This window comes from Ambystoma mexicanum, chromosome 8, assembly GCF_040938575.1.
Source record: "Ambystoma mexicanum isolate Mex_15411 chromosome 8, UKY_AmexF1_1, whole genome shotgun sequence".
NCBI lineage: Eukaryota > Metazoa > Chordata > Amphibia > Caudata > Ambystomatidae > Ambystoma > Ambystoma mexicanum.
In genome coordinates this window covers 1,081,010,888-1,081,037,963 of record NC_090929.1, presented here as the reverse complement: position 1 = coordinate 1,081,037,963, position 27,076 = coordinate 1,081,010,888, and the positions used below count along the sequence as shown (strand labels likewise).

The 27,076-nt window shown below is 44.2% G+C and overlaps 1 protein-coding gene across 6 annotated transcripts in view; it reads right to left on the bottom strand.

Annotated features, from left to right (window-relative positions):
- The window catches only part of UBR4 (ubiquitin protein ligase E3 component n-recognin 4), a 2,945,062-nt gene that overhangs the window by 1,291,717 nt on the left and 1,626,269 nt on the right, over positions 1-27,076 (bottom strand). The gene's annotated exons all lie outside the window — the stretch shown is intronic.

The following is a 27,076-nucleotide window of genomic DNA, read 5'->3' as shown; positions in this document are numbered from 1 at the left end:
CAACAAGCATGACTTAATACATCACGTTAATAAAAATGCAACTCCATCTTTTTCACTTTGTACACCACAGACAAGTAATTGACGTAGAAACCCTACAACCAAAAGTAAAAACAAACTGGGCCTGTTCAGAGCCACATGCTTTGCATAGAGTAGCAAGCACTAACTGAAGAAGGTGGTGGGGGCAGAAGGAACAGGAACAAACAAATGGCTTAACACTGCTTGTCCTACCCGAGAATAATTTGTTTCCTGAGCATCAACACAGTAGTGCTGTGTAAATGTGTGTACTGAAGTCCATGTTGATGCTTTACAAAGTGGTACATTAGCACTGAAAGCAAGCCCAGGTCCTGCACTACAAGTGGAATGTGCTTTTTGAGTAAAAGGAAGTATCCTAGTTGAAACCCTAACATTGTTGTACACATCGGACAAACCATCTGGCTATAATAGCCTTTGATACCGAGTCACCTTCCCTCACAGCTGCCATGGACATAAGAATTGGTTTGTCTTTCTAAGCATCTGCAGGGCTTTTTCACCTCTATTCATAGGATCTTAGAAAACAGCAGGTAGCTCAACAGACACATTGACATTAAATCCAGATATGTACTTTGGTGAGAACTGTGCATCTATTCTCAAAACAGCTATGTAAAAGAAAACGTTCTGAAACAGATAAAGCCTGAAGTTCTCCAATTCTGCGAATTGAAGTGATAGCTACGAGGAAAGCAACTTTAAATGGGAGGTCTTTAAGGGAGGCTTTATGCATTGGTTCAAACTGCTGACCAGCAGGTTTGGCTAGCACAACACTGAAATCCCAACCTGTTGGTGAGTTAGACAGAGGTGGGTGTTTTCTCTTTATTCCTATGAAGGCTTGACAGCAAATATTTTCCACCAGACCACCTTACTTTGCAATGTTTTTTATGCTGAAAAGGCTGTCGAGTGCATCTTTAAGGATTTAAACAAAAAGCTGATTGAAATATCAGAATACTAAGACCTCAGGAGCCAATCTGCCAAGTTGGTTGCATGAGGATGTGGGTGTGACACTTGGTGACAATGTGTGAATAGTCTGTGTGAGGGCGTTAACTGTATTGGTGGGCACAGAGACATGCTCAGTAGATGGGAGCACCATGTTGGCCGTGTTCACATTGGTGCAATGTGTATCATTGTCATATGCCCTTGCTGCATCTAGTGTACTATTCATTGTAACAGAGGAGTCGGGAGTGTTGGGGGGAACCGTAAGCAAATATCCCTGACCAACTGACCCATACAGCATTCCCTAGGGACACCTTATTTGGACATTTGGTGTTTTCTGCAGCTGTGAAAAGGTCTATTGTTGAAAGATATGCTTGCTTGTGGTTTGTTTGTAACTCCCACTTGTGTTCCTGAATTCTGCTCAAGCTGACTGCTAGACAGTTGTGTTTCACTGGAACATGAGTGAGCTTGTAGGTGTATTCATTTTTAAGACAACACCTCCAGATGTTATGAGCAGATTTGGACAACTTTGGGGAGAATATCCCGCCTAGATTGTTAATGTAAAACATGGCGATTGTGTTGTCTGTTGCAATGATAATATTTGTGCCGAGCACCTGTGCTTGGAATGCTTGAGGCACCATTTTGACTGCCCCACTCTTAATGGCTTATTGTAAAACAGTAATAAGAAAACCTACATTTTCCATTAGGGACTTCAAGCACCAAAATTCCCCATGTACTGAGACAAAGACGAGGGCTAAAAAGCCACCACTTTGCAGGAGTGGACAGTTTATTAATGCAGATGACCCACTCCCGAGGAAGGCAGGTATAAAAGACCCCCTCAGGTGCAGACAATTGAGAAGTTGTTGAAGAGCAGAGGAAGCAAGAAGCATATGCAGAGTGGTTCGTGCTGGCAGCCCAGGCAGAAGCTGCAGGAGAGAGAAGATGCCAGGACCATTGCTTGGCAGATAACAGCAGCCGGTCCTGAGAGGATCTGTCGCCCCAGAAATCTGAAATGCAGAGGTCACAAAGCGGGAGGAAAGCTTACCCCTCGGATGACATGTCTCAGGTGGCTGGCGTGTACCAGAGGGCCTCAGGAGCAAGAGGAGCTCCAATTGTAGATGGCGTGGGCGAAGTCGGACTAACAGAAGCAGTTTGCCGGCGTCGCGAGGTGCCACAGCTGCAGAGGTGCTGCAAGAAGTGAGGGGAATGGAGGTGCACGTCTTACCCAGTGAGTTCACAGGCTGGCAGTAACCCAGAGCGCTCCATTCCCGCTCGCGTTTCAGAAGCAGGTGTTCGGTGAGTGAGCAACGCTCGCATATAACTAAAAGTAGTTCAGAGAACATTTTTTAATTCTGAACTATTGCGAGGCAGCAGAAGTAGCACTTGCATTTGAGTTGAAGTGATTCCCAAGTTCATTGTGAATACCGAACTATGGAAAAGCTGCAAAAACCTATTATAACATAGCAAAATGACTGTAACCTTAAAAGTGTGAGTCTGTGGAAAACCCAGCAACCCGGGGATGTTGAGAGTAAATACCTTTTTGTTATTAAGTGCATCACAATTATTCCTTTTAAAACATACAATATAAAAAAAGTCATTAAAATATCATTGTTAACATAACATTGAAAATTCATTATAATTAAAAGAGAAACAACATAAGATCTATAATCCGAGATCAATCAATCAGGGAGGGAGATTACCAATCCATGGCCAATTTCTTGGTCGCCCGTTGCCATACATAAAATTCAGCCGCAGAGCCAAAAGATTTTGCGTCAAATATTGCACCCCAAAATTGATGTGAGGAGTTTAAGTGGACTCCACTGTATGCTGTTGTATTCAGTAACAAGTGCCCCACACGGAGTCAAAATGTGATGTGCCGTTTGTACCTGACTAGACCATAATATACATAATCTTTCCTTATAGGTAAAACTGTCCAAGCCCCTGTGTTTTCAAAAGTGGTGAGCATTTGGAGGCGCAGCGCCATTATGACTCTTACCAGCATGGGGGCACAAAGTTTTATCAGATAAAACATTGGCTAGTTGAGAGTGAAAGCCTGGTGGGCATAGGACTCACATTTTTGAAGGCCGGTCAGGTGGTCTATGGCAATGTCTGCATCATAGCGCATGGATTTGACTTCAATCTTTGCCACATTGAAATCCAGCCAGGACTCCGGGATGTTAGCTACACCAATCTCCAACAAATGGTGTTTCACTGCCCTCTCCAAATCCCTGAACCAAATACTTTTAGAAAATCTCTTAGAGTGGTCCACAGCCCTACCCAGAAGAGTATCCGCACCTAGACAGACATAATGCATCTTGGCCCAAAGTGTACTTGCTGCTGTTTTCCAGAGCTTTGATAGAGAAGGAAGGCCCAGATCCAATCTGATCACCTCCAGAGGTACCCTCCCTGGAACTCCCAGTAGGGACCGTAAAATATTTGCCTCCAATATAGGAAGTCACTCTACTGTCCGTAATGGGTATACCTCCAATACATACAAAATGCTTGGAATGATTGAAAACTCTGTAGGCAATAATTTTTGCCTCTATTGAATGCCCCCCTTGGCGACAGCCATTTGAACCGACCCCCCTTTGAAATCCCCACCACCAAGTAAGCCAAGGATAGACAAGGTCTAATGGGAGCACTAAAAAAAAAAAAAAAAAAAAACTAAACTCAGAGACGTGTTCTAGTTTAACTCCTCCCAACCTCCATTTAAAAGAAGGGGCTCCATATGTTCCTTTCCAACAAATCATTATTTTGGATTTACAAGCATTCGGGACAAGGCCGTGGTCGTTTGGAAAGGTATGTAGGGCATTAAGTGAACGCTGCAAACCAAGCGGTGTATGGTCCAAGATCACTATCATCTACATAAAGTAGGCATGGGAGGGTGTCCGATCAGTACGTGGTGGGTGGTTCTCAATCATACCAGGCACCATAGGCAACTCAGATGTATAACAATTATATAGTAAGGGGGCCAGAGGACAACCCCGTTTCAGCCCCCCCCACCACCAGTGTTGTGGTCTCGACAAGTCCACTTTTTGGGACAATCTCACCCTGACCTGAGTATCACTGTATAATGCTATAATAAAATACAGGAGATGCTATACCCCATGCTTCCAGCTTTCCCCAGAGTTTATATCTAATTATTCCATAGCTTTTGACAGTGTAATGAATGAAACATAGGTATAGTACCACTCCCGGGTACGATTGCTTGTGTGAGATGAGGGTTAGCAAGGTTCATATTAAGTTGGAGGTCCCACCACCTATTCTAAAACCTGTCTGCTGATAACTCAATAGGCCCTTCTCCCTGACCCATGCTGATAGCAGCTCTAATAATAAGGTGGTGTTAGGCAGAATTGCATGCAGTACCCTCTGGGACCACCACATACAATTAGGACTACAGGTGTAAGTAAAAAACAACCTTTGGTATAAGTCTGTACTACACAGTTTTGTGGTAGCGAGCTGAGCAGCCAGGCTATCTCAAGAGGGAATGTGAGCAGTACAAGAGGTTACACAGAGGTCTTACAATCACAGTGGTTCAAGTAGACACTTATAATCAATGTTTCTTTATAAAACACTTATTAATTTATTACAGAATCATTTAGAAAACATTCACTAGACGGAGGCAACTTAGTATTATGCACAAACACACTTCAATTGCAAACCAATAAGTTTCTGAACAAATTAGGCTCCCCTGAAATTGGAGCAAAATGGCATTTCAGTTACTTTCAATGGGAGCAAAAAGGCACAAGTTAGCTGAATAGATCACAAATACTTTCTTAGGCAGTGCAAATAGTCATAGTTCACTAGAGGACTCGATTCAGTTCAATAGGCATAGGCCAAAGTCAATGGACTAGTGTCTTGGATAAGAAAGAGCAGTTCTTGAAGTAAAAGGTAAAGTCTTTGCCAAAGTTCTCAGAAGCAGTTTGTACGAAAAAGAATCATATGTTGGGTCACAAGCTGATTAGGCCTGCAAGTTGGGAAAGTTCCACGAACCTTCACCACGAGAGAAGGGTTCTCTTAATCGGGTTAGCACAGTACCTTAGTATGAAGCAAAAGATGCAGCTGATGACGTTTTCCTGGCAGTTCCCGCAGATCTCACTGTTCCTGAGCCTCAGTCGTGGGGACAAGAGGGAGGACGTCGGGGGACTCCTGCACTACACGGGATTGTCATAAAACGCTGACAAAATTGAGTCACTTCAGTTCAAGTAGCTGTTCATCAAGCACACAAGCTGGTGTCCTTCCCCCGGGTTAATCCTAACCAGCTTTGAGAATGGTATCCAGGTGGCTTACGAGTTGATTGGTCCCACCAACTCAAAGGGAGAAGTCATCGTTGAAGGGGCTTCTCTGTCGAGATGAACTTGGCAATTCGGACCTGCAGCACGGCTTCACCGGGCAAACCAACGGTCTAGGAGTTGCACCAGCTGTCCTCTTCCAGCTCGTCTTCGGTTTTTTCGTTCCAGTGGTCGACTGTTTTCCAGTCCAGGAGACTCACCTTTTAAACAGTTTTCTCCCATTCATTCCACCCTAGCTGTCACTCACCCAGCAGGGTTGCTGTCCTTGCCGGACAGTCAGCCAGCCAATCAGGCCAGAGTGCATTTGGGTCTCCCAGGAGACGAAGCACAGGGAGTTTTTCAGGCACCTCCCTCACTTCCTGCCCACCCCAGACACTCAAGACGCCAGAGGCGGTATTCAATCCTGAAGCCCACCAAAGGCATGGAAACAAAGGGACCAAACCTGGTTTGGCGCGCAGAGACAAACACTAGAAGGACCTTTCCAAAAGGTAATGGCAAAAAAGATGACCAGGACCTGTTTAAAAAAAGGGTCTTAAGGCGCCCGCCATCTTGAAAAACCCGGCTCTCACGATTTTTAGCTACCGGTGTTTGCAGTCGGGAAAAATCATGGTAGTTTGTTCTAAAACCACTACCACCGGCCATTTCGATAGAAAATGGAAGCATTTGACTGCTACATGAGTTTCTAGACACAGGATGCTAGGTAACCCCTGCAGCACTCTATAGGAAGATGGTGTGTGCTGGGTCTAGGAATTTAAAAAGATTACATTCTCTGGGAAACAGTAGTTTATCCCAAAGAAGGTATTTAAACCTCTAGTAAGTCTAAAAAGACATCCCTGTGTTACTGCACTGAGGGTGCTGTGTAACACATGAAAAGATACCTATGGAGTCATCTTAAACCTCCATAATCAAAGAACACAAGAGTAAAACATACAGCAAAATACATGAAAGAGTAAGTTTGAATTAGTTCCATGATGGAGGTATAATCCCAGAGTCGCAGACCTCCTTAAAAATTATATGAAGGAAAGCCGCCCACCGGTGCGGGTCACTCCTTAAAACAAGGTTGAAAAGGCCTTCGGGTCCTGCAGCCCTAGAAGCCTTGGAACTCATTATGCAATACACCAGGTCAGCCCCCAGATATGCCTATTTACCAGGCATTCCGCCATGGGTTTTCCCCATGTTGCTTCCCTCTCTCGCCCATGAAGCATTTCTGTGTATTGGGACTAGTCGTCCTATGAAATGCCCACCAGTTCCTTGGTCTCCATAGCCATCCCTTGGCTCTGTATAAGGGGCCAACATTTTGTTGAGGCATGGGTTTTATGAGGCGATTTATACATTTCTAACCTTAATTGTCTGATGAGAATCTGTGCCCTTTTAGCCAGTTCTTATAACTAGCCCTAGCTGCTGCGATGGAATGAGCTTTTTCAGTCCCGGTCAGAAAATCATTTCTTTTTAGCCTTTGCACCACACCGTTCAAGTCTTTTTTCTGTTTATGAATGCCCAGATCAAAAACACTCCCCGTTCGGTTCTGCAGCGTATGCCCAAGAACATGCCTGTGGTCTTAAGGACAAACAAGGGACAACAGCTCTCCCAGGTCACCCTTACATTTTAACATTTCCTGAATGTCATAACCAGAGTGCTCCAAGGCCACATTAAGCTTTTCAATGCTGCCTGCTGACCATCACAGCCTATTCCCATGGAGGTTTACGATTGGGTAACACCTTAGCCTAGCTGGTACAGGTCTAGGCGAGCCCTCACAGCTCCAAAGGAGCATGGCATGATCGCTTGCCGCTGTGAGATTCAGGAGCATTATAAATGGTCAATTTAGGGCTCTTGAGAATGAAATCAAAAATAGCTATTATAGTGGCCATTAGACCATGTATACTCGTTTCCATCCTCTTTAGAATTGAGGGGTAGTAGCTCAAACTCTGCCAGGTCCACCCTCCATTGGGCCCCCCAAATCTAATTTTCCCCATCTTTCTCCTCAGATGTATCTGACCAAAGGTCCGTGTTGAAGTCCCCTGTCAAAATTATACAGCCTCTAGGAAATTGTGATTTCCACCAACGGAGGGTATCGGTCACAACCTCAAATCAAGGCATTTGTTGTTTCCCCACCCGGGGGATCATATAATACGGCTACCAAGACGTCCTGGTCTGCCCAGAGGCTCTTAACATGGACAGCCAGAAGGTTTCTGTGTGGTCTACAGGGAACATATTCAGAGGGGTCAGATTTCACTTTTACCCCTATACATAGCCCTACCATCGGGCGGTCCATGTGTGGTAACAATGACAGACGGGGAAAAAAGTGAGTAGCCATCTAAGGTGAATGGAGACCATAACCAATTTTCTTGCAGGCAAGAGCATTCGACAAGCTACCAACTGAGTGAGTTAACCCCCGTGGGGGTAAAAGTCCCTGGGAATTAAGCCTTTGTTGGAGGTTTTGCCATGCTGGTTGGAATACCCAGATTATGAATCTCAGTTGGTGCAGAGCTTTAACATTTTTACAGATGCGCTCTACCACCACTGGGGAAATTAATTTTACCAGGGACCAATTATTCACACTGCACAGATGGCAGTTCCAATATGTGAATGTCTCTAGATGAAATAGTCTGGAAATCTGGGATAAGATGTAAAAGTTCCAGGTGCCATGTAAGATTCAGATAGGGGCTGTTGAGTGTCGGTTTTAAGTCCACAAATTTAATATGGACCAAGTACTTAAATGCCTCCACATCCAGCTCTTCGGCCTTCTTAGTCAGAGTTTTAGGGTGCAAGGGCTCCACTTTGTCGAGCAACGTACCTTGAGTGGCTGTGAATTGGGTCGACAACACCTCCGTTCTCACCCTACTGGAGACTTCAGATTGGGTACCTAGAGAGACACCGATCCGGCTCCCAGAATCCTCCACCCGGGTTCTCCTACATGCGCTCACAACCATATGTGAAGGATGGGGGTGGTCAGCCATGGTAGGGTTCGGGGGGTGGCAACGAGAGGGGATAGCAGTAGAGCGGCCTTGTTTGGGGTCCCTGATGGCTGTCACTGTGGGAGAGGCAGTTGTTTTGAGGTATAACGCAAGGGACCATATTGCGTGCCGTAGCTCGGACACGCGTCACCGATTGGATAGGTATTTCCTTCTCATTTGTGTACTGAGCCATCCATCTATCCATCCATCCGACCCTGCAGGGTTACCCTTCTCATCTCTCTGTTACCCATTTCCTTTGAAACAGTTCTTCCCCTTTCTTGTCGCATATGAACCTGTGGCGGGCCCACGAGGAGCATTTTATTCTTACAAGGTTTAATTTGTAAATTCTGTTGGGACGGGGACCTTTTCTTGCACCGTTGAAATTTGCGCTTCGGGGGTGGGGAGGCAATGGGGGAATGATAAAACATTGAAAGTTCTGCACACATTGTCTCCAGCGCGCCACTTTCAGAATCAGCCACCACATAAGCTGCTGCTTACAATAAAATTCCCCCATAGGGCGAGGACATAGTTCTTAGTGCCGGGGAGACGAGGATGAAGGGATTGGAGCCACATCAACTAGCACTCTTGGGTCAAAAGTCAATTTAGGAGGTTGTAGCGGGGCACTCTGTGCACTAGTCACCCCCTTTTTTGCTACCGGAGGGCCGATTATTATTGCCAACTGAGTCAGCACCCCCAAGCCCTCCTTTAAGTAGTGCTGTTATTCAGCCATGTTTGCACATAATTGGAATAGGGCCTCAACCCTGGCTTCCAAGACAGATGGTGATTCCCAGGGTGTACTTAGGTTATGTAAGTCAGCTGGATGTGGCTCATTTAAGGTCGATGAGTACTCCTCGTAGTCACTTTCCCCAGTACAAGATTCTGTAGTGGTTATGTTTTTCAAGATCAGGAGTGCATGAAAGATTTGAAGGCAAAACATACTCGAATCCCCAGGTGCCATCGAGTTCCTTTCGGATACCCTAACAGTTTCAACATGGACCCGTTATTATCAATTGAGTTGTTATCATCAATAGCTTAATCCTCTGTTAGGGGGTTAAGCCGTGGGAGCCATACTTGAATGAGACCATTGTGACAGAGGTATAGTGCCGAAGGATTAGATTGCTCGGATCAGCCAGGATGAAATTTAAAGAGGAAGGTGCTCCCAATGTGTATGGCGCCTGCAACGTTACGATTTGCAAATTCCAGAGCAAAAGAGCACACAGTGCTCCGGACCAAGGTCTGACACACGTACCACAGACCACTTAGCACCACTTTATATTAATGCGATGTTCCAGCAGGGCAACCTTGCCTTACTGTACATTAATATGATACTCGTACAGTTCCCCCTCTGATTACCGTACTGTGCTGAAAGAGCATCCGGCAGCGCTTCCTAGACTTCCAGTTCTCTGTATTAACAAGGCGCAACTACACTGTAAAAGGCCAACCCACTGAGAGTTAATACTTGTAAGCATTACCCAAGCCAAGGGGGACTAACACCAAGGCAAACACAATCTACTCAATACTGCCAACAGCAGAAGGGGGCTAATGCAAAGTCTATATGCTCTGAAACGTATTGCCCGTACAACATATGCTAAAAGCTGGGATAAACACACATTGACAAAACCAAGCGAGAAGCAGAAAGAGACCCTATCTGAGTCAGTCTTTGGTTACTTTGGTATTGGGGAAACAAGTGGAAAAAAAGGCTGCCCTTTTGGGAAGAGATATCCAGAAGGAGAGAAGCATCATTTGCAGAGGAGTATTAAAGAGCACCAATGTGAATCTAGATTTCCCTGAAGAGATGGTGAAAGTTTGGAAGCTGCCATTTACTGAACACTGTGAACGTGTTGCGAACCTCTGTCAGTTGATCTTAACCACAAAAGCACTTGTGAAATGCTGTTCGGGCAGTGGACTATACCCTCATGGCAAATATTTTAAGAGATGGGCCTGGCATGGGAATAAACCAAGTGTGAACTGAGGTAGTGTGCCTGGCATGGAAGTAGGCCAGGTGGAAGTTGAAGTGATATTGGGGGGTTCTGAAGGAGACCATTTATGTTCAGGGTGCTAAAGAAAGAGCCGTGTGAAGCTGTTACAAACAAGCTATATTTCTTTACAAGTTAAATCTGAATATGGCTGCCTGAGGAGGGGCTTAGGTAGAAGGCAGTCGTTGGCTGAGGGCAGTACGACCCAGAGCTCAGTGATTGGTTGTTAGGAGAAAGACAGTTCAGAAATGAAACTGATTTTTTCTTTTACCGAGGATTACCAGCCTGACGACTGGGAATATTCATGAGCATGTGAAACCATGCCAGACCCCATGCTGGAGAAGAGCCTTATATCTTCTGTGTTGGAACTTTCTGTTGGCAAATTGAAGTTACATCGAACAGTGTTGGTACTTTGTTGCAAACCAGGATTTACTTGTTTTCTTTCCTTGAACTGTGAAGAAGAATTTCAGGGAGGATAGCTCAGGGGCAATGTGCTCGCCTTGGAAGCAAGACGACACGGAGCAACACAGGTTTGATCTCCGGGTCTGCGATTGGAAACCTCTGGGTATTAAGCGCGTTTAAATAACCTATCGTATCATTTAAACCTGGGGAAGGGGAATTTGCACAGGTTATCAAGAGAGACTGTGGTTACATTGCGAACTCCATTATTATTATTTTGAGTTGCCATGCATTTCCTTGTTTATTTCTTGGCTGTAACAGTGGGAGGGACAAATATCCTTTTGTATTTCCTTTAATTTATATTAGCAGGGAAATACTCATCAGGGCTAGGGACAGTGAGGCTTTCATCCACCCTTTGAATATAATAAAATGGCATTTGTTGTGAAAACTTCACAAAGTGGTCCACCTCATATTTCTGACCCCTCACACATCTTCATGCAAAGACCCATGTGTGCAAGACCTACAGTAGATCGTACCAATCTCCTTCTGCTTGCAACAATTTGCTGAGTTAGTCATTGTTGTATTTGTCGCATATTGAGTCTTGCAAGAGCAACAATAAAAAAACTGGATGCCATCATGCCTAGCAGACGCATGACCTTTCTGACGGTTATCTGATGACCGGCTGAGTAATAAGGGATTTGGCCTAATAGGCTTTGCATCCCTTTGTGGTAAGGAAACACCAGTGCTAACTGGGTATTTCTTATTGCGCTCAGAAATGTTTTGCTTTGGCTTGGCACTAGACTGGACTTCTTTTTAAATGATTGAGAAACCTAGCCTGTTCAGTAGATTTATTGTGGCATGTGTGTGAAGGCGACATTGTTGTAGGCTTTCTCCTGTTATCAACCAGTCGCCCAGATAAGGCTAAACAGGAATATCCTCTCTGTGAACTTTCAATGACTTGGTAACATTGAAATATGAAAGTATGCATCATTCATATCCAGAGTGGCCAGATAGTCAACCCTTTTGAGAAGAGGCATGACTTCCTGTAATGTGGTCATTATTGATTTTTGAGGCTTTATTTTTTCAGATCTTGGGACCAATACTAGTCTTTTTTCTTTGTCTTTCTTGGGAACAATGATGTACAGTGAATAAGTAGCACTGTTCACCTGTGATAGAGGAACCTTCTCTCTGGCTTCCTTCTCGATCAGTGACTATTTCTGCTTGTACAAGTATTTGATGTACTGGTGTAAATCTTCTGTTTCTTGGGGGTAGACCACACACTCTTTGTAAGAAATAGATGCAATAAACCCCATCATTACCATCAACAGAACCCACTTGTCTGATGATATAACCTTGGATGCATTGGAGTAAGTTGTTATCTGAGCCCCCCTACTGGGATGGAATACGAGGGAACATTTAATGGGGCGTCATTGCTATGTAGAAGACACCACCCATATTTTGGTTTGACATCTACCACCTGCTCTGCCACATCTATACTGTCTCTGAATTCCTGAGGCAGTTTGATTTTGCATGCACTGGTTATTTAATCATGGGCCTGAACCGGTTGTGTAGGTAATTTGCATTGGGGCCATGGGATAGGTTTAGTATGCCTATTTGATGGGAAACGCCTCTGCTGATAAGGCCTGCTTATGATCTGCCCTACAAGCTTAATTGTCCCATGGTCCTTCTTTGCTTTTTCTAAAGCCTCATCCACTACTTTCCCAAGAGGCTCACCATCCTCTACTGGCATATCTAGTAGAGTTGCGCCTGTATTTCAGGTCTGAAACCTGACCTCTGAAAGCAAGAGTGACTTTTATTAACTGTTCACGCTATCAGTCTTCCAGAAGTTTCTGCTGAATCAAGTGAATTTCTAAAGACTGCATTAACAGATTGCTTTCCCTCCCGCATAATGCCGTTGAATTTGCAATCCACGCCTCATAAATTGCAGAAGTAGTGGAACATATATTTTCTTGTTCTCCTTATCAGATGGAAATACTGTTGAAGCTAAAGGTGTTCCCGCACGCTTATGAGTGGCTGTGACCATTAGCGGATCCGGTGCCAAATGACCTCTTTGGTAAAATGGGTTGCTTGGTGCATGTTTATACTTTTTCTTAACCCTAGGGATGTGATCCTCTATTCAACAGATTTGAAAAGTAGTTTATTTTGCCCAACCTGGTTTTACTCCTGAAGTATGTTTCTTATGAAGCCTGTATCTCCCTCAGATTTGTTTCTATTTTAAATATGTTTGCAGCCCTCTGTAGAAGGTCATTGTGTATGAATGTATCAACTGAAGTGGATGATTCAATGGGTGGGCCTAGAATGTTAGGTGATGGCATAAGGTAGTCATCCGATTGCATCTCTTGGTCTTCCTCAAAGGTGCATTTGTCTTCAGAGTAGTCCTCTAACTCTACTAGCTCCTCCTCTAAATTGATATTCTAAATTTTAGATTTTTTAATGGGAACTTCCATAAAGAAGGACATCTTGTCATATGTCTCCAGAAACCTTCCATTTATCAATTAAATTTTAGTGGGGGCCGGGGGTATCTGATATTCACCATCCTCCGATTCAGATTCTTGAATCAATCCTTTTTCCTGCATGGTTTGAAAAAGAGAACCCTCACCCTCTGTCATAATAGCAGCCTCCTGTCATGTAATTAATTTTACAGAAACATGTTTGTTCGGCTTTGAAGAAGTATGCTTCGAGCCCTCTGAAAATTTCACAACATGGCCCGAGTGTCCTCTGCGCTAGCCCGTACATTTTGTTTCCATTTTATGTACAGTGTCTATGCCAAAGAGGCCGGTGTTTTTGTGCGCGTGTCATCAATTTTTTGTTTAGCTGAGGATTTGACCACTGCCTTCGAGCGGCCCTCCTGTGTTTTATGTTTTGACTTTATGTGGGAAGCCTTTGTGCCACCAGGTATGACCTCAACAGCTAGCCTGATGAGAAACAGATGTTTCCTTACTAGTGGCTCCTCGGTTTCGGTCTTGAAAAAGATACTGTTTTCATTGACTTTGAGATGTTCTGCTGCAGCGGAACACTCAACTGACGTTTCAGCCCACATTGCATAGACTCTGCAAAATGTCTTTCTGCATTCCTTCAGTGTCTTCGGTTTAAAGAGATTACATGCTCAACAATTCTCCACTTGATGGTCAAGTGGAAGACAGTGGTTGTGCACACTGCTTATCCTTCCAGGGAAACTTATTGTTACAAGATGGAAAAAATGTAAAAGGGTTATTCCCCATTGCCAACATTCTTAAACAGGGAGAGATGTTATGGGTATAAAAGCAGGCATGCTAAGGATAGCCTAACATGCATTTAAAGTGTTTTCCCAACTCTCCCTACAACGGTCTGCATTTTGGTGTGCAGATGCAATGACATCTACTGTCGATTTCCTGTGCTCTCAACGTCACCGTCGAGATGCATCTCGCCATCGTGCAGTCTACCTTGTGAAATGGGTTGTCGCAGCATGGAAAACGATCAATGAGATTTATCACTCTGAGCCGAGTGGAAAGTTTTATGATTATTTCCAGTGAACGCCACGTGTAGCAACTAACCCAATGGCAGGAAAAAAACAATCTGAGGACGTTGACACTTGAAGACACATGGATACTGTACATGCAAGAATAGGGATAGTGTAATAGGGATGCCCCTGGCGCGCCAATTTTTTACTTTGAAAACAAAACCATGTACATTTACACTGGATGCCTATCTATGCAAAGCATCTGACTAAGCAGATCCACAAGCCTCAAAAATATACATATTTAACAAAATAAATCCATTTATATTACACCTTTTTCACTTTTTAGTTATTATGGGCGATTGCTGGAACGGCCACCAACTGGACACCGCTGTGCATCGACAGGACTAAGGACTGAATTCCTTGCTGTGTGTATCCTTCCACAATCACAGTAATGCATTGCAAAAGTATGTTATCGTGCCCTAGAGGATGAGACCCTAAAACATCTGAGTTTCATGCCCCGATTTACGCTTTCTGTGGGAGAAAATAACTGATCTGTGCTCTGGACTAACAGAAGAGGATTCATGGATCAGAATTTAAATCCTAATGCGCTCTCATTGAGGTTATTCAATTTTTTTTAGGTTTTTCTTAAGATTCTTAAGGGGAATGAAATGATTGTGTGATTGTATAAAAATTATGTAAAATTATGTGAATTTATGTTTTTAAGATGTATTTGAATTTTAAGAATAGGTCTTATCTCTACTTTTGAAAGGTTCTTAAATTGTGTGACAGTTTTGTTCTAAAAACACACAAATAAAATAAAAATAAATTGCAACAGGATGCACAAGATTTTATTCTGTGTGGTGAATGCAACCTCAAGCAGTAGGAGTGCGTAGTATATATGATATGATATGATATGGCATTTAGAACGTGCCTATACACCAGTGTATAAACTTCCATTATAGAGGGTAAAGGTGTGCTACATTATTAGTGAAGGTATTTTCCTCTTTCTAAGACATTGGGGGTCATTACGAGTTTGGAGGCAGCCATGGCGCTATTGGCTGCCAACCACCGCTCTAAGGGCATACAACATTGAGAAAACATTGAGATTAGTAGGTCCCACTATTACAAGTACTGAAGCACTGATGAGGGTCTTCGGAGATCAGGCAGAGGAGCAGGGATTAACTGGGCCAGTCACTGGAGGGGATGCTGGTCCACTGCATAAGTCATACTTGGGTCATCAACGGGCTGCTCTTCTTCGAAGGACTCTTTGCTTCAACGCATTTCTGAAGAATGTCTGCAGGAAGTCCTCTTACCCAAACTGGAGCTGAAAGCAAGACCAAGCTGACCAGTAGAAAAGATCTGCACCATTCAAACAGCCAGTAGTTCTCCAATCAGGGATAACTACTGTTTTATCACATCCGCCCCAGTAACAGAATTTCTGGCACCAGTGATGTGGACTGAGACTAGACAGTCCCAGCCCCCTTTACTGGGATACACACCCACAAAGGCTCACTAACCTGCAAAAGCAGCAGCTTTCTGGGACAAGTGTAAGCTTTTATAAGGGATTTCCGGACCTAGGAAGGCAGCCAAACAATATGGCCAAAATACAACCATGTTCAGTAGCCATACTTAGTAAGCACAAATGGAACTTCTGCCACTAACTTGTCTTTAGGTGCATATAAAAAGAACCAACAGTCCCATGTGCAAAAGGTTAGGGTGATACACAATTATCCCCATTGCACTGCAAGATGCTGTGTGTAATGTAAACATACAAGAATTCAAAAGGGAAAAAAAGTTTCCCAGTACTGATAGTCTGAAGGACTTGTCAATGTTCCCATAACAATTGAGCAAAAGGGAAGGGAAGCTGAAAGCTGTCCTTCCATTCAAAAAGACAGGTCAGGATCAGAAACAAAGCCAAGAAATGGGGTTCTATAGAAAACTAAAGAGGGAAAGAAGAAAATCTTTCCTAATAGTTACAACACATTGCAAATCAAAGTAGCACCTGACCATTTCATGGCAATGCCGTTCATATAATGAAGTAATACAGAAACTATGGTAGAACCTGCGCATATGATGTTAATATCCGACAATTGAGGAATGACTGTCAAAGGCCAGTGCACTGCCTACAAAAACTATTGGGTGCGTCAATGTTTGTTTCATTATTATTGAGAACAGGACTACGGTGTGCTTGACTGAAGTGTGTGCTTTTGCTATAATAATGTTCATGCCTTGACATTCCTGACGTCAGCAGGCATATGCAGCTGCTTTGGTTTTCTTTGTAAATTTGCTGCAGGTGTAGAATATGAGATGGTAACCAGATAACTAAACTGAGTGTATACAATCACTGGCACAAGCATTTTCATCCCTTACTTTTCATGACACATTTAAATCGACACAGCCAGGCCTGTGTAGACAGTGAGTGTTAATGTGCGAGTCAGTTTCCCATTTGATGTTTGTGTGCCAATTTAAGCCTGTTCTGAAAAATAAAAAGAAATGAAAAAAATCTTCCCAGCAGACATGAGGAAAACATCTAAGTTTTCACTGAATACAGTAAGATTTTCCTTATATGTAATGTAATATGGACTTTTTTTAGTGCGTTTTCCCATTGGTATGGCCTCAAAGCGCTGAGTGTGAACACCCTTGGCAGACCGAAGTCTGAGGTATGGGAGATCGGACAGAGGAAATTAGAATGCTTGTGTGCATTTTAGCCAGTAAGAAGATACGTAGGAGTGGTTAAGTCCCTGTCAGTGATCCATGTAGAGCTGGTTTACGGGTGGTTGCTGTGAAGTTTGTCGGGAGAGTATGAGAGTCAAGGAGACCAATTACGTGTCCAGTTAGTCTATCATGGGCCTTCGCTGTATTCTACTGGCAGAGGTATTGTGCAGTAGGTCATCGAGAAACGTATAATTGCATATGCGTGTCGGTGTGTGGCCTTGCCTGCGGCTATTTTCCATTGACATGGAGTGCGATAATGAGACAGTTAAAAGAGAGAAGAGTGGTGGGCAAACTGTAGCAAGGGCTAATAGATGTTACTTAATATAGTAACTCTAACCTCACCTGACTGAGAGGATCCATCGTCAACATATTGGTGACAAGTCGGTCCTAAGCAGGGGCCAGGAGGTGACAAGCCCCTGCTGTCAGCGCTGTTATGTGTCCAACCTTGGCGGATTTCCTGGCACTGCAGCAATGGCGCAAGGACAAAGGGAACAAAGGGATTTGGAAGCGACTATAACAAAGCACTAGGACGTGCAGCTCATACAATGGAGGAATGAGTGCGGGATCTGCGAGTGAAGGGCAGTAACAGAACACACTTTCGTGCCACCTGCCTTGTACCAAGCGAAGACCGGAAAGTAAGGTAACAGGGCACTTGAGTCTCTCAGTGCAAGACATCTAACCAATAACGCACTGCGTTTGCATTTTGCTGAGTCTGAGCACCTGAGAAAAGAGAACCCTACGACGTGAGGACGCGTCGAGACAGATAGCCAGACAGACAGATAGCCAGACAGACAGAGCCAGATAGCCAGACAGACAGACAGCCAGACAGACACCAAGATAGAAACACTTCAAGAATACAACCACAGCGTCATGCAGAATGTGCCAGGCCCAACAGTGTTCATGGCACATCATGGCAGCCCTAAAGTAAAGTTGGGAACATGGAAAAAGGAATTTTTACACTACTTGACAGCAACTTGCAGAGGGAACGTAGGAATGGACAGAAAAGTATTCTTACTCATGCACTACTTTGGGTACGAAGGATAAAGGACATACTTTACTCGATCTAGATGATGGTGAAGGTGTGAGTGAGTTGGATTATGCATTAAAAAACGTAGACAAATATTTCAACCCCAAAGTTAGCACTATCTTGAAACATAACTTTGCCATGCGTGACCAATGGACTGGAGAATCTGTTCAAGAATATGTGACGGCTCTCAGAGAACTTGCAGAGAAAAGCATTAATGAGGTGAATGATAGAGCTCAAACTGAAGAGGATACTGATGATGTTGCGGGAGCAGATATATTATGAGTTACTCACCGTAGTGAGTAACGTACTCTTAGTCCCCTTTCCTCCATACTGCATGGGCGTCCTTTCCAAGGGACGGGAGATGCAACCTTATTCACCAGAAAAAACCTTCCCCTTTATATTTAGAGGCGCGCAGGGGTGCGGCCCTGGGAGCATGCACTACCTTGACTACGCCCACCGGCGCCACTCCTCAGTCCCCATTGACACGTCGACAATATTTTAATATTGCCTAATGACACCAGTATTATTAGGGGGGAGGATGGTGGGACGTATGGATGAAAGGGGACTAAGGACTACGATGAGTAACTCATAATTACTCTTACATCCCGTCCCCTTTCCTCCATAAGGGAGATTACAACTGAATGTAGCCCCAGGGTGGAGAGCAGACCCTCCATAAGCAAATCTGTTCCTTAGAACCGCCTGTCCGAAGGCCGTGCCTGATTTAGAGCTGACGTCCAAACAGTAATGCTTACAGAAAGCCGAAGGGGTGCCCAGGTAGCTGCCCTGCTTATGACTTGCCACGGAACCTGCGCTGGAAGGCGATGGCTGTAGCCTTAGCTCTGGCCGTGTGAGCGTGCATGTTGGCTGGCAGTGACATGTGCTGCCTTTCGTAGGCCTCTTTGATGGCCGCAACCATCGACCATGCAATAGAAGCCTTGGATGCCTTATAACGGGTTCTGGAGCCCCCAAAAGGTGACAAAAAGTGCATCCGAATTGCGGAAGCACTTGGTCCTGTCCAGATAAAATTTCACAGCGCGTCTGACATTCAGACAATGCAAGACTCTGAGCCTAGTCCTTGGGGTCAGCGAAGAACGAAGGTAAGACTATTTCCTCATTTAGGTGAAAGGCAGAGGGTACCTTAGGTAGGAATGCCAGGTGAGGCCGCAGGACCACCTTATCCCTGTGGAAAGTGGTGTAAAGTTCTGAGGCCACCAGAGACTGGATCTCGCTGACTCTGCGAGTTGAGGTAAGTCCCACCAGCAAAGCAGTCTTAATGGTGACCAGCCTGATGTCCGCAGATGCCACTTGCTCGAATGGTTTGTGCATCAAGTCGCCCAAAACCACATTGAGGTCCCACACGGGATGTGGTCTCTTAATGGGCCGGTAAAGCCAGGACAATCCCGATAGAAGGAGAGCACTTCATCCAGCGTGCACCTAGAGTCCGCACAGTGAGAGAACATGTTCCATTTGTTTTTATATTGGCTCCTCATATCCTTGCTCCTGGCCACCTGAATGATCTCTGAAGTCGCCATGCGCCGGGGAGGAGCGTGATGCCGGAGGACAGAGTACCTGAATGACGGAGAAGACAAAAAGCTGGAAGAAGAATTCTTGGAACGCCGCGTTGTAATACATGGCCGCAGCCAAACCTAGGAGCGCTGGTGAAATCAGCCTGTTTCCGTCGACGCAGAAAAGGGGACTGAGGAGTGGCGTCGGTGGCCGGAATCAGGGTAGCGCATGCTCTCAGGGCCGCACCTTTGAGCGGCTCTAAATTTAGAGGGGAAGAAGGTTTTTCTCTGGTGAAAAAGGTCCGGTCTCCTGTACCTCGGAAGGGACACCCATGCAGTATGGAGGAAAGGGGACGGGATTGAAGTGTAATGTCCTATACGTGCCGTGGGTGAGGAGTGTGACAGTGAGTATGAGAGCCCCACTGCGGAAGTGCATGTTCATGACATACCAATACACATAATGGCTGACTTGGGAACAACGTTGCCATGGTTTTAAGGGATGTGTCGGAAAAAGTATAGGGAGAGGAAGACTTGATGCCACCAGACATTAGTCCAGCCTCCTCTCCTCCCTCCTTATCTGCCTTTCCCCAGTTCTCCGTTGACGAGGTTTCTAGACAAGTCTGATCTACGAAAGTCTCGTCAAAACAGGTTCACCCCTGTTCCTCCAAAACCATAAAGGACCACATTGACTCCCTGGCTCCTGCCCTGGCTGATTTCTGCAATCAATCCTTCCCATCCGCCCTGAAGCACTCCCTTGTGCACCCCCTTCTTAAGAAGCCCTCGGCCGACCCCTCCTGCCTGGCTAACTATTGCCCCATCTCCATCACTCCCTCCCTGGGAAGCTCCTAGAGAAACTGGCCATCTCCCAGCTTAATCTCCACACTGAATCTGTTGGCTATCTTCATGACCATCAGTCTGGCTTCAGAGCTGCCAGAAGCACGAAAACTGCTCCTGAACATCCGTGAAGACCTGCACTCCAACCTCGACTCTAACACCCCTTGCGTGTTACAAACCTTGTGACGCGTGCCAGAGTGGCAACGATAACACTATTTAGCCTTTTCAAAATGGCGCCGGCTGCCTTCATCATTCGAGCAGCCGACGCGAGGGACTGTAGAGCAGCACAGTGAGTTGGTTCAATTTTGAAACACTCGCGAATGCGAGAAATGCCTTGTTATGAGCGCACCGATCGGGTGCGTGTCAGTGTGTAGTCTGACAAAGCGGCACAGAGTGTCGTTGCAATTATATACTCGCGAAGGCGAGGTTTGTATCTGTTACATGTGCAATGTTTAATATGACAAAGCGGCACAGCGTGCTCTTGCAGTTGAAAACTCGCGAAGGCGAGGTTCTGTTTTTGTTCTTGTTACATGTGAAATGTTTAAATTGACAAAGCGGCATAGCATGCTATGGTAGTCGGTAACTCGCGAAGGCGAGGTATGTTTTTGTTTTTGACACGAATATAGTGTTTAATCTGAAAGAGCTGCACAGTGCAGTTTGAACACTCGCGAAGGTGAGGTTAGTGTCGTTATGTACGCATCAATATGGTTGCGCTTCAATGTATGAAGTGGCGAGGTGCCTCAACTTTAATTTGGTTTTTGATTTAACGTGGCGTTGCCAAGAAGCACCGTCTCACAACCCCGAAATGCAGCATGGCAGTATGATCATGTATATTTATGTGATAACTATGTGCAACAGATTGTGTCATTAAACAATCCATTTTTACATTGGCGCTGAGTACTGGAGTTTTCTGTATTTTTTCTGTTACCTTGTGGACGGTATGGGCTTAGCATCCGTCCAAATCCAGTGACCCGCGACTTTTGATGATAAAATAGTGCAATCACTATTTTCCATCATTTGACTTCTATAAGGGATTGTGAGGAGTCGCCTGCTGGAGCAACTTCAAACTAAATAAGCCACATTTTTCAGAGATGTTGACAATGCGTTGTTTTCCGGACGACAAATTGGCTTGTGGGAGAGATATCAGAGTATGATGTTGAGTGAGAGATAGCTCACTGTAAAAAAAGACAAATGTGTTTTGAGGTGAGAAGTAGGATATCTGAGGCATGTGATTTCTAAAGGGGGTGTTAAGCCAAAGAAGAATTGGTTCGAACTGTAAGATAAGTGAAGGTACAAATATCATAGGATGGGAAAGTGACATCAAAATGAATGGAACTAATAGAATCAATTGCATATCCTTGATATATTCAAGCAAATTCCTGCGCTAAGATTGTTGACATCCAATGATATCGACTAGGTGGCTACCACTGAAAAACAATTTGATTTGTCAATTTTATTCAATTATAACAAAGTTAATTTGGAAACAGTGAGAAGACCGCATGATGTTGAGATACCAACTGTTGAATTCTAAGGACGAAACAATTATTCATTGAAACTCAAAAACTAATTTGTGAGTGCTAATATAAATCAATCACAAGATATCAATACTGCGGGACCCGATGAAATGTTGATCAATTATCAACTTTGGCAAAAACTGTACAGGATTGGTTTTGTCCTTACAACAAGGGAATTCACAACTGTAGCATTAATGCATCAAGCTATCTCTCATGGAACACTTGTGGCTTTAAGAATATGTTTTCATGGTTTAAAAATTTAGCTTTTGCTAATAAACCCTCTGTTATACGGTTACAAGAAACCATGATGCTTAAAAAGTTCAACTTCAAAGGCTATGCAACTTACATCTTTTTAGCTAATAGAGGTATAGCTGCACAACCTAGTGGGGGGGTTAGCAATTGCTGCAGACAAATGCGTTAAAGCTAGGGCAAAGCTGATATCATCTGATTTACTGGCTATTTAACAAAAATTAGACTATGCAGAGGAGTCTACTCTTCCGATTATACATTTATATTGGAATCCAATAAAATTTTAATTATCTGGTATTCTTAAAAAAATGTTTTAAAAAAGAAATCACAGGACTGCTTGAGGACGCAATTCACATGAACTCCAACTAGATAATTATAGGAGGGACTTTAATTGTAATTGTGCTGAGGGGGCCAAAATTAACAAGAATACGAAGATTCAAGAACCATTCAATCGCGAACAGTAGAGGACAAATATGGAACACATTTCTCTCAGAGTGGGATATAACTCTTCCAGATTTTAGTAAAGAGATAGGGTCTTTCACTTGGTACAGAGGCAGTTGTAAATCTCAGATTGATTGTTTTTATGCTTCGACTGCTATAATAAATAAGTGTGAAAAAATAATCTAATCCATGCTAAGAGATCATATGATCATTCAATTCAAGCTTAACAGGAGCACCTTGGTTCATGAGATCAAACCCACTCTTGCCCTTCCTGGAGCTGGAACAACCTGGGCTCCCACTCAGGTGTAATGGCCAGATGTGCAATCATTTTGTGAAATTATGAGGAGATAGTTGCAAACAACTGACACAACTTGTATTATCGAGTTAGATTGTCCAGAAAGAGCGGCTTACATTAACCATAATATCACGCACTGTCTACGAATGCGTGTCAGACTTTGCCCTAAAAATTCCAAACTTAAAAGGCACACTTACAATCATCAGGTCGCAGATTCCAAGCGATTAAAAAATAAGACATTTCAAGCACTAATGGCTCAACACCTGGCTGATGCTCAGTATCGTCCAACAAAAAATCATATCATTCAAACTCACAAGAACTTAGTTAAGTCGTTAAAAATGGATAGGAACATTAGGGATAACCAAACAATGATTAAACATCTTTGTAACCATGATAAAAAATCCTTCTGGGCATCTATAAGGAACACAGTTGGCAAGAAGACCGACCATGGCGAACTCCTCAATAACTGAAGAGGTGAGGGGTAAAACATTTTACACAAAAATATCATCTGCCAACATCTTTTGTGCATATAAATAATCCTTACATGGAAGATCTATTCTTGGCATGTGCATATGGGAACCAAAAGAGATTGAGTGGGCCATCTCAAAATTAAACTATTCATGAGCTACTGGTCAGACAGCATTCCTGCATGCGTACTTAAATCTGATCCTAGCCTATGGGCATCAATCTTAAAAATTAAATATGACACTATTTTCAAAACCAACTGTGTTCTGCAATCTTGGAAGCAATATCGAATTGTGCCAATTTATAAAAAAGGTGTTTGATTGAATCCCTCAAATTATAGACCAATTGCCCAAACTGACGCCACATCAAAAGTATGTTAAATCCTAATTTTAAAAGATCTAGAGAATTTGATTTGGAAAATGTGCCATTCTCTCAAGATTCCAGGTAGGATTTCGGAAAAGGATGTGCACTGCACTCAATGTTACCATGCTCGCTCATTTGCTCGAAACAGTTAAACGCAGCCAAATTGGGCCAATATTTATGGCCTCTCTGGATATGATATCGGAGTTCTATTGCGTTATTCGTGCCATTTTATGGCAAAAAATGGCAAAATATGGTATATCTGCAAACCTGATCATACTCGTATCCCTGTTGCATCAGAATACAACATATAGAGTATGAATTAACCAAGAGGGCTCGCTCGCAGGTGCAACTAGTACATATATTGGTGTTCAACAGGGATGTAACTTGGCGTCCACCTTGTTTAATCTCTACTTGTGTGGGCTTGAGGAGGTATGGCAAGATCAGGGGATTACTCCCGTAAGGCTAGGCAAACTGCATACAAACTGGATGGCATTTGCCGATGACCTGTTATTTTTTAATAGAACCCCATAAGTGTTACAAACGGTTTATGCGCAAACACAATTTACAGGCAAATGCAGAAAAATCAAAAATGGTTGTTTTCGGGCCGTAAAAAAAATAAAAACTGTGACTTGGTCAATGGGGGTCAAATGCATTGAAAGTGTTTAACAACTGCGATACCTTGAGTACAACTTGAGTAACATCTGTCAGGAAATGTGGAGGGACGTGTTAACACGCAAACTAAGGCCACTACTGTTCCAAATGAAATTGCTCTTTAACAATCTCTGTACATTTTCTCTGATGCCAGTTATTGAATATTACATTTCCAAAGTTATATTACATTACCAATTCTATTGTATGGTCTGGACTGGACATGTGTCTTTTGGACATGGGCGAAATTTTGTATTGTATTCAAGGGCGTATCTAAAGAGGTCTTAGGCTTTCCCAATTCCTTCCCTAATGTGATCCTTAGGCAGGAACTGGGTTTAAGCTCTTTATCATCCAGACACCTTTGGAGGTTATTGCTTAATTATTCCAAATATCTAGATACACTTAGCAACTCCTTATTTATTTGGATTTGTAAAGCGCACTAGCTGCCCAAGGGCATCGAGGCGCTGTTGCATGAGATTGTCTTAGTTACAATAAATTGTCTTAGTTACAAAGGGATACTTGACTCTGGGTTACAGTGAGCATGTTACAGTGAAAGCTGCAAAGCAGTCAGACTGGAGTATGCAGTCATCATAGGACAGCGATGCAAAAAGATACTTAATTAGATAAACAACATAGTTTTAATTACTTTCCTGAAGGATAAATATGACTCAACATTTCTAACATCGCGGGGTAAGGTGTTCCAATGTGTCGCTGCCAAAATTGGGAAACTAGATCCTCCTGCACACATTCTCAGGGTCTTAGGAACAGATATCCTATTGGTATAGGCAATTCTTATGGGTCTGGTGGAAAAAGGCTCAACAACTCTCCGAGCCAGGTACAGTGGTTCCCGGTTATGGACACATTTATGTGTTAAGGTGAGAGCCTTAAAGACTATCCTCTCTTTAATGAGGAACCGATGAACCTGCTTCCTATTTTCTGAGATGTGATCCCCCTTTGGCAATACCAGTGGCAGCCCTCAGGGCATTATTCTGGACCGTTTTGAGTTTGTTGAGGTTTTGAGTAAACATCCCCAAAAAGAGGGCATTGCAATAGTCCAGCCGAGATCCAATTATTGCTCTTGTGTTGGTGAGACAGTTCTGTTCTGACAGAAAGGGTCTGGCTGCGTCAATCAATTTAGAGTGGTAGGCTGAGGTATATGCAATGGCATTGGCCTGCCTGTTCATAGAAAGGTCAGAGTCCAGGTAGACCCCAATGGTCTTTACAGCTTGTGATACAGGGAATGGCAAGTTGTCAATTGTAAAAGAGCTGTATTGTTGGTCCAGGTTCCTGAGGGTGGCAGGAGATCCGATTAGCAGAAGTTCGGTTTTGTCGCACGAAGATCAATGGTATGTTAAGAGACACCCCTCCTCTATCTGTAGCAAAATGTTAGCTTCAAAATGCAGTCCTTACTGATTGAGATTGGTGCTAATGAAGAAGATCCAATTACACGACCTGTGTGTGTGAAAAAAAAAAACAACTATATACCCATGTTTGGGCTTAATTCCTTGGGTAAGGAACAAGTTACTTACCTGTAACTGTTGTTCTCTAGCATTGGTCTGGCATGGATTCACATGCTCAAGAATATTCCCGGTCGTCAGGCTGGGATCCCCGCTAAAGAAAAAAATCAGTTTCATTTCTGAACTGTCTTTCTCCCAACAACCAATCACTGGTCTCTGTCATACTGCGCACAGCCAATGAATGCCCTCTAACCAAGCCCCTCTTCTGGCAGCCATCTTCAGATTTGGTAGCACGTAAAGTGGCAGTAGGAACAAGGGAAGAGCTGCAGGCGGCAGGGTTTGCATGTGAATCCATGCCAGACCCATGCTGGAGAATAACAGTTAAAGGTAAGTAACTTGTTCCGTCTCCAGCATGGGGTCTGGCATGGATTCACATGCTCATGAATAAAGAATACATAGCAGTACACACATGCACAACCACAGGATGTGGCAAATGCTCAACATAAGCATCTCTTACCTCCTCACCAGGCTCACCTTCAAGCGAACAGGTTGCGCAGCACTGCTTGGCCGACTCTGGACTCCTCCCTGGAATCCCGGTTGACGCAGTAGAATCCCGTGAAGGTGGGCGCCGACCTCCACGTAGCAGCCCTGCAGATGTCCACCAGGGGCACACCAGACAGGAACGCCGTAGTTGCAGCCATCGCTCTGGTCGAATGGGCTTTCGGATGACCAAGCAACGGTCGGTTCGCCAACCAGTGACAATGGGTGATGCACCTGGAGAGCCACCTGGAAATGGAAGCCTTGGAGAGGGCCTTCCCTTGGTTCACAGGGCCAAAGTTCACAAACAGTTGTGACCTCTTCCGGACCATGTAGAACTTCAGCGCTCTAGCCACATCCAGCGAGTGCAAAGTCCGGCCGGTGACGAAGGCGTCGGAAAGGGCACATGCAACACCAAGGGCTTGTTTAGATGAAAGTATGATGGCAACTTGGGCATGAAGGAGGGATACGTCCGCAGCACCACCATCGTGTTTTCAAATGTCAAATAAGGTAGCTTACAGGACAGGGCCTGAATCTCACCCACTCGTCATGCAGATGTGATGGCCACGAGGAACGCTGTCTTCCACAACAAAAACTTCAATGGAACTGTTTGCATAGGTTCAAATGGAGGACCCACGAGCCTAGCCAGAGCCACATTGAGTTGCCACGCAGGGGCGGGAGCATTCACTGGCGGGAACGAACGGAACAGTCCTTTATTAAACTCCTTAACCAGACGGATGTACCATAATGATGACTGTCCCGGAGATCTGGTGTAGCGGAAGATGGCCGCCAGATGAACTTTGATGGAGGCATGGGCCAGTCCTGCTTTGGCTAACGACAGCAAATACAGTAGCACTTGCGGAGCCGTGAGTCGTAGAGGGTCAATCTTCTGTGTACGGCACCAAACAGCAGACTTCTTCCATTTAAGTCCATAGCATTTAAGAGTAGACTATCTTCTGGCATTGGCAAGAACCTCCTTGCA